Source organism: Trachemys scripta, chromosome 11 (genome assembly GCF_013100865.1).
Source record: "Trachemys scripta elegans isolate TJP31775 chromosome 11, CAS_Tse_1.0, whole genome shotgun sequence".
Taxonomy (NCBI): Eukaryota; Metazoa; Chordata; order Testudines; family Emydidae; genus Trachemys; species Trachemys scripta.
In genome coordinates, this window is record NC_048308.1 from 39,412,476 (window position 1) to 39,418,475 (window position 6,000).

Here is a 6,000-nt window from a genome sequence, read left to right on the forward strand (position 1 = left end):
CAAACCAGCTGATTGCTGTGGGCAAGAGGCAGGGAAAGGAGAGGGGAGCCTGCATGCCAAGTTCTCGCTCCTCCCCCTGCCTCCTGAACACTGCAAGCCAGCTGATTGCCGCGGGCAGGAGGGAGGAGCGAGTACATGGCGTGCGAAGTAAAGGGGGAGGGGGGAAGAAGAGGCAGGTTAAGGGTGGGGGCTGGGGGGGAAGGGGTGGCATGGGCGGGCCGAGGGTTGAGCCCCCCTCCCCTGATGCTTGCAGAGTAGCGGAAGCTTCCGCTGCTGCTGCACAACGTGTTTCTCCTAGCCTACAGCACCTTCAGCCTCCTTGCCTGCCTCATTGCCTCCAGTGCCAGTGGACTGTGCCTGTGTGGAGTGGGGGCATACCTCCCAACTATAGTACTGTACGGCAAAAAAAAAAAATTTCCCTGGAACCTAATCTCCCCCCATTTACATTCATTCTTATGGGGAAATTGGATTTGCTTAACATCGTTTCACTTAAAGTCGCATTTTTCAGGAACATAAGTACAATGTTAAGTGAGGAGTTACTGTATTGAAACACCTAAAACTGTAAGGACAAAAAATATTTTGTTAGGGATTCAGCATTCACACCCTTTCAACTAAGGGTGGAAAGCCATCCTAATTCATATCTTACTCCCCAAATCCTTTCGCAAACCAGGGAAGAGAAAACTTTACATTCCTGATATTTCTAAGGTAAACACAAGCATTTTAAGCTTTTCAAACTTTTTTATACACACAAAGAAAAATGTACAAATCTGTTTTTTCCTCTCTTCTGGTCACCTTTCATGAACATAATGTTACAAGAATTTGAATCCTTGACTGTCTAAAGAGATACACTCTTGATCTAAAGACAGGGAAGGGCATTATCATAGAATATCAGGGTTAGAAGGGACCTCAGGAGGTCATCTAGTCTAACCCCCTGATCAAAGCAGGACCAATCCCCAGACAGATTTTTGCCCCAGATCCCTAAATGGCCCCCTCAAGGATTGAGTTCACAATTCTGGGTTTAGCAGGCCAATGCTCAAACCACTGAGCTAGCCCTCCCCCCAGGGTTATATAACCCAAAGTTTATATAACCTTTCAGATTTTTTTTCCATGAAAAACAAACTCATACAAACCTTATTACTCAGACATAATATATATAAGGTCAGGCATTTAAGACCAGATCCTTTGTCCCACGTAAGTCTGCTTTGTAGGGTTCGAGCAGCATGAAAAGTTAAAACATATTTAAGCAACCAGATTAGGATTCCCATACGCAAAAGGGAATTCTCTAGTACACTAACAGCATAATCAGACCTAGAGGTCCATATCATGGACAAAAAAACCCAAACAATGTTAAAAGAATCTAAAGTTTCAAAGTCAAACAAAATTTAGAAAATGCTAGAATTACGGCTGGTTGAGCAATATTAATTCGGGACCCTTATGCATATGCATTACTAAGCACTCTCTAATTACATGCTCACATACTCTCTTTCCTCCAACAGGACCCCATTTTTAGGGAGCAAACTGAAAAAAACGTTACATTACAAGCAAGGCTACGTTTATGTCATGGAGGTCATGGAAGACAGGGAAACTGACTTTGAGAGGCCTGCGTGACATTCTGCTTCATTCCCAGGGGCTGCGGGACTCTGGAGCTGGCAGCCAGCGGGCCCCTAGCAGGGTTCCAGTGACAGGCAACAGCAGCGACAGGGGGCTCCCTGCATGGTTCCAGTGATGGGCGACAGCCTTGCGACGGGGGAGGGGGACGCCTCGGGGTGTCCCGTTTTCTCTTTGGGAAATATGGTCACCCTGCAGCTCCCAGACGCCATGGGGGGAGGGGCCCTCCCCTGCAGCTTCCAGCTGCCACAGACAGGTGATCCGGGGAACTACAGGCCAGTCAGACTCACCTCAGTCCCTGGAAAAATCAGGTCCTCAAGGAATCAATTATGAAACACTTAGAGGAGAGGAAAGTGATCAGGAACAGTCAGCATGGATTCATCAAGGGGAAGTCGTGCCTGACTAACCTAATTGCCTTCTATGATGAGATAACTGGCTCTGTGGATCAGGGAAAAGCAGTAGATGTGTTATTCCTTGACTTTAGCAAAGCTTTTGATATGGTCTCCCACAGCATTCTTGCCGCCAAGTTAAAGAAGTATGGGCTGGATGAATGGACTGTAAGGTGGACAGAAAGCTGGCTAGATCGTCAGGCTCAACGGGTAGTGATCAATGGCTCCATGTCTAGTTGGCAGCCGGTTTCAAGCAGAGTGCCCCAAGGGTCGGTCCTGGGGCCAGTTTTGTTTAATATCTTTATTAATGATCTGAAGGATGGTGTGGACTGCACTCTCAGCAAGTTTGCAGATGACACTAAACTAGGAGGTGTGGTAGATACACTAGAGGGTAGAGATCGGATACAGAGGGACCTAGACAAATTAGAGGATTGGGCCAAAAAAAACACACCTGATGAAGTTCAACAAGGACAAGTGCAGAGTCCTGCATTTAGGACGGAAGAATCCTATGCACTGCTACAGACTAGGGACCGAATGGCTAGGTAGCAGTTCTGCAGAAAAGGACCTAGGGGTCACAGTGGAAGAGAAGCTGGATATGAGTCAACAGTGTGCTCTTGTTGCCAAGAAGGCTAACGGCATTTTGGGCTGTATAAGTAGGGGCATTGCCAGCAGATCGAGGAACGGGATCATTCCCCTTTATTTGACATTGGTGAGGCCTCATCTGGAATACCGTGTCCAGTTTTGGGCCCCACACTACAAGGAGAATGTGGAAAAATTGGAAAGAGTCCAGCGGAGGGCAACATAAATGATTAGGGGTCTGCAGCACATGACTTATGAGGAGAGGCTGAGGGAAAAGACGGTTACTCACCGTTGTAACTGTTGTTCTTCGAGATGTGTTGCTCATATCCATTCCATTAGGTGTGCGCGCGCCGCGTGCACGATCGTCGGAAGATTTTTACCCTAGCAACACCGGCGGGTCGGCTGTGGAGCCCCCTAGAGTGGCGCCTTCATGGCGCTGAATATATACCCCAGCCGACCCGGCGCCCCCTCAGTTCCTTCTTGCCGGCTACTCCGACAGTGGGGACGGGGGGCGGGTTTGGAATGGATATGAGCAACACATCTCGAAGAACAACAGTTACAACGGTGAGTAACCGTCTTTTCTTCTTCGAGTGCTTGCTCATATCCATTCCATTAGGTGACTCCCAAGCCCAACTTAGGTGGTGAGGTCGGAGTGAGACATTGCTGTGTGCAAAACCGCTGATCCGAAGGCAGCATCGTCCCTGGACTGCTGCACTAGTGCATAGTGAGCTGTAAACGTGTGGACTGATGACCAAACCGCCGCTCTACAAATGTCCTGGATCGGAACATGTGCCAGGAAAGCAGTCGAGGAGGCTTGGGCCCTCGTGGAGTGAGCGGTGAGGTGCGGTGCTGAGACACCTGCCAGGTCATAGCAAGTCCGGATGCAAGACGTAATCCAGGAGGATAGGCGTTGTGAGGAGACCGGTGAGCCTTTCATTCGGTCGGCCACTGCAACGAAGAGTTGCGTCGTCTTTCTAAAGTGCTTTGTGCGGTCAATATAGAAGGCCAGGGCCCTTCTTACGTCCAGGGAATGCAAACGTTGATCCTGGCGAGTGGCATGTGGTTTGGGATAAAAGACCGGGAGAAATATGTCCTGGTTGATATGAAATGGAGAAACCACCTTAGGGAGAAAGGCAGGATGTGGACGAAGCTGCACTTTATCCTTATGGAAAACTGTATAAGGGGGCTCGGATGTAAGCGCCCTGAGTTCAAAAACTCGCCTTGCTGAGGTGATGGCTACGAGGAAGGCTGTCTTCCAGGACAGGTACAAAAGTGAACAGGTGGCTAGTGGTTCGAATGGAGGACCTGTGAGTTTGGAGAGGACCAGATTAAGGTCCCACGTCGGGACGGGCTGACGCTGTTGTGGGTACGTCCGGTCTAAGCCCTTGAGGAATCTAACGACCATCGGGTTAGAGAATACCGAGGACGCGAGTTCCCCGGGGTGAAAGGCTGATATAGCAGCCAGGTGAACTCTGATTGAAGATATCGCCAACCCTTGCAGTTTTAGGGAGAGGAGATATTCCAATATGAGAGGAATGGGTGCCTGCAACGGGGACGTGGCTCGTTGTTCGCACCAACAGGAGAACCGCTTCCACTTGGCCAGGTACGTGGTGCGTGTTGAGGGCTTCCTACTGCTCAGCAGAATCTGTTGGACAGAGTGCGAGCATTGCTGCTCTGCCTGGGTGAACCATGGAGCAGCCACGCCGTGAGGTGGAGTGATTGCAGGTCGGGGTGACGCAGCCGACCGTGGTCCTGAGATATGAGATCCGGACATAATGGAAGCGGGATCGGTGTCTGAACCGAGAGTTCCAACAGTGTGGTGTACCAATGTTGTCTCGGCCACGCTGGAGCGATCAGAATTACCTGTGCCTGGTCTCTGCGCAATTTGAGCAGTACCTTGTGGACCAGAGGAAACGGAGGGAAGGCATAAAACAGGTGGTCTTTCCAGGGAAGGAGAAACGCATCCGAGAGGGAGCCCGGAGCTCGACCTTGTAGGGAGCAGAACACGTGGCACTTTCTGTTGTCTCGAGATGCAAACAGGTCTATCTGGGGAAACCCCCACCTCTGGAAGATGGAATGTATGATGTCCGGACGGATAGACCACTCGTGCGTCTGGAAGGACCTGCTGAGTCGGTCCGCTAGAGTGTTCTGGACTCCAGGGAGGAACGATGCCGTGAGATGGATTGAGTGGGCGATGCAGAAGTCCCACAGGCGAATGGCCTCTTGGCATAGAATTGACGAACGTGCTCCTCCTTGCTTGTTGATGTAAAACATGGCCGTGGTGTTGTCGATGAGAACTAACACACAGCGGCCACGTAGGAGATTGAGGAATGCCTGGCACGCCAGGCGCACCGCCATCAGTTCCCGAACATTGATGTGCAGGGCTAACTGGGATGCAGTCCACAGGCCTTGGGTATGGTGTTCGTTGAGATGGGCGCCCCAACCCAGAGATGACGCGTCTGTGACCAGGTGCAGAGAGGGTTGTGGGGCGTGAAATGGCATCCCCTCGCAGACCACATTGTGATCTAGCCACCAGGTGAGGGAGGCCAGGATCGAGTTCGGGACCGTGACCACCATGTTCAGGCTGTCCCGATGTGGACGGTATATTGATGACACCCAGGTTTGAAGTGGGCGAAGCCGAAGTCTGGCATGCCTGGTTACGTGCGTGCATGAAGCCATGTGACCCAGCAGGGTAAGGCACGACCTCACCGTGGTAGTTGGGAAGGCCTTGAGCCCTTGAATGAGGTTCGTGATGGTGCCAAAGCGGTTGTCTGGCAGGATGGCTTGTGCACGTCTGGAGTCTAGAACTGCGCCGATGAATTCTATTCTCTGGGTAGGTTCTAGAGTGGATTTGTCTTTGTTGAGTAGGATGCCCAACTCGTTGAATGTGTGCACTATTCTGTGGACGTGAGCTTGAACTTGCTCCTTGGTGCGACCGCGCACCAGCCAGTCGTCTAGGTACGGGAACACCTGTATCCCTTGTCGACGAAGGTACGCTGCCACGACAGCCATACATTTCGTGAACACTCTTGGGGCCGAGGATAGGCCGAAGGGAAGGACTGCAAATTGGTAGTGCACCGTGTTTACCACGAATCGCAGGAAGCGTCTGTGAGGTGGGTAAATTGAGATGTGAAAGTATGCGTCTTTCATGTCGAGGGCGGCGAACCAGTCTCCAGGATCGAGGGAAGGGATAATGGCCCCCAAAGAGACCATGCGGAACTTCAACTTTACTACGAATTTGTTGAGTCCGCGCAAGTCCAAGATGGGCCGTAGACCTCCTTTGGACTTGGGGATCAGGAAATAGCGGGAGTAAAATCCCCTGCCCTTTAACTCTATCGGAACCTCCTCTATGGCCCCCATGGCCAGGAGCGTAGAAACCTCCTGTATAAGAAGTTGCTCGTGAGAAGGGTCCCTGAAGAGGGAC

The 6,000-nt window shown here is 51.1% G+C and overlaps 1 protein-coding gene across 3 annotated transcripts in view; it reads right to left on the reverse strand.

The window, feature by feature from the left end:
* OLA1 (Obg like ATPase 1) overlaps nt 1–6,000 on the reverse strand; it is a 199,587-nt gene that overhangs the window by 158,847 nt on the left and 34,740 nt on the right. The window lies entirely within an intron of this gene.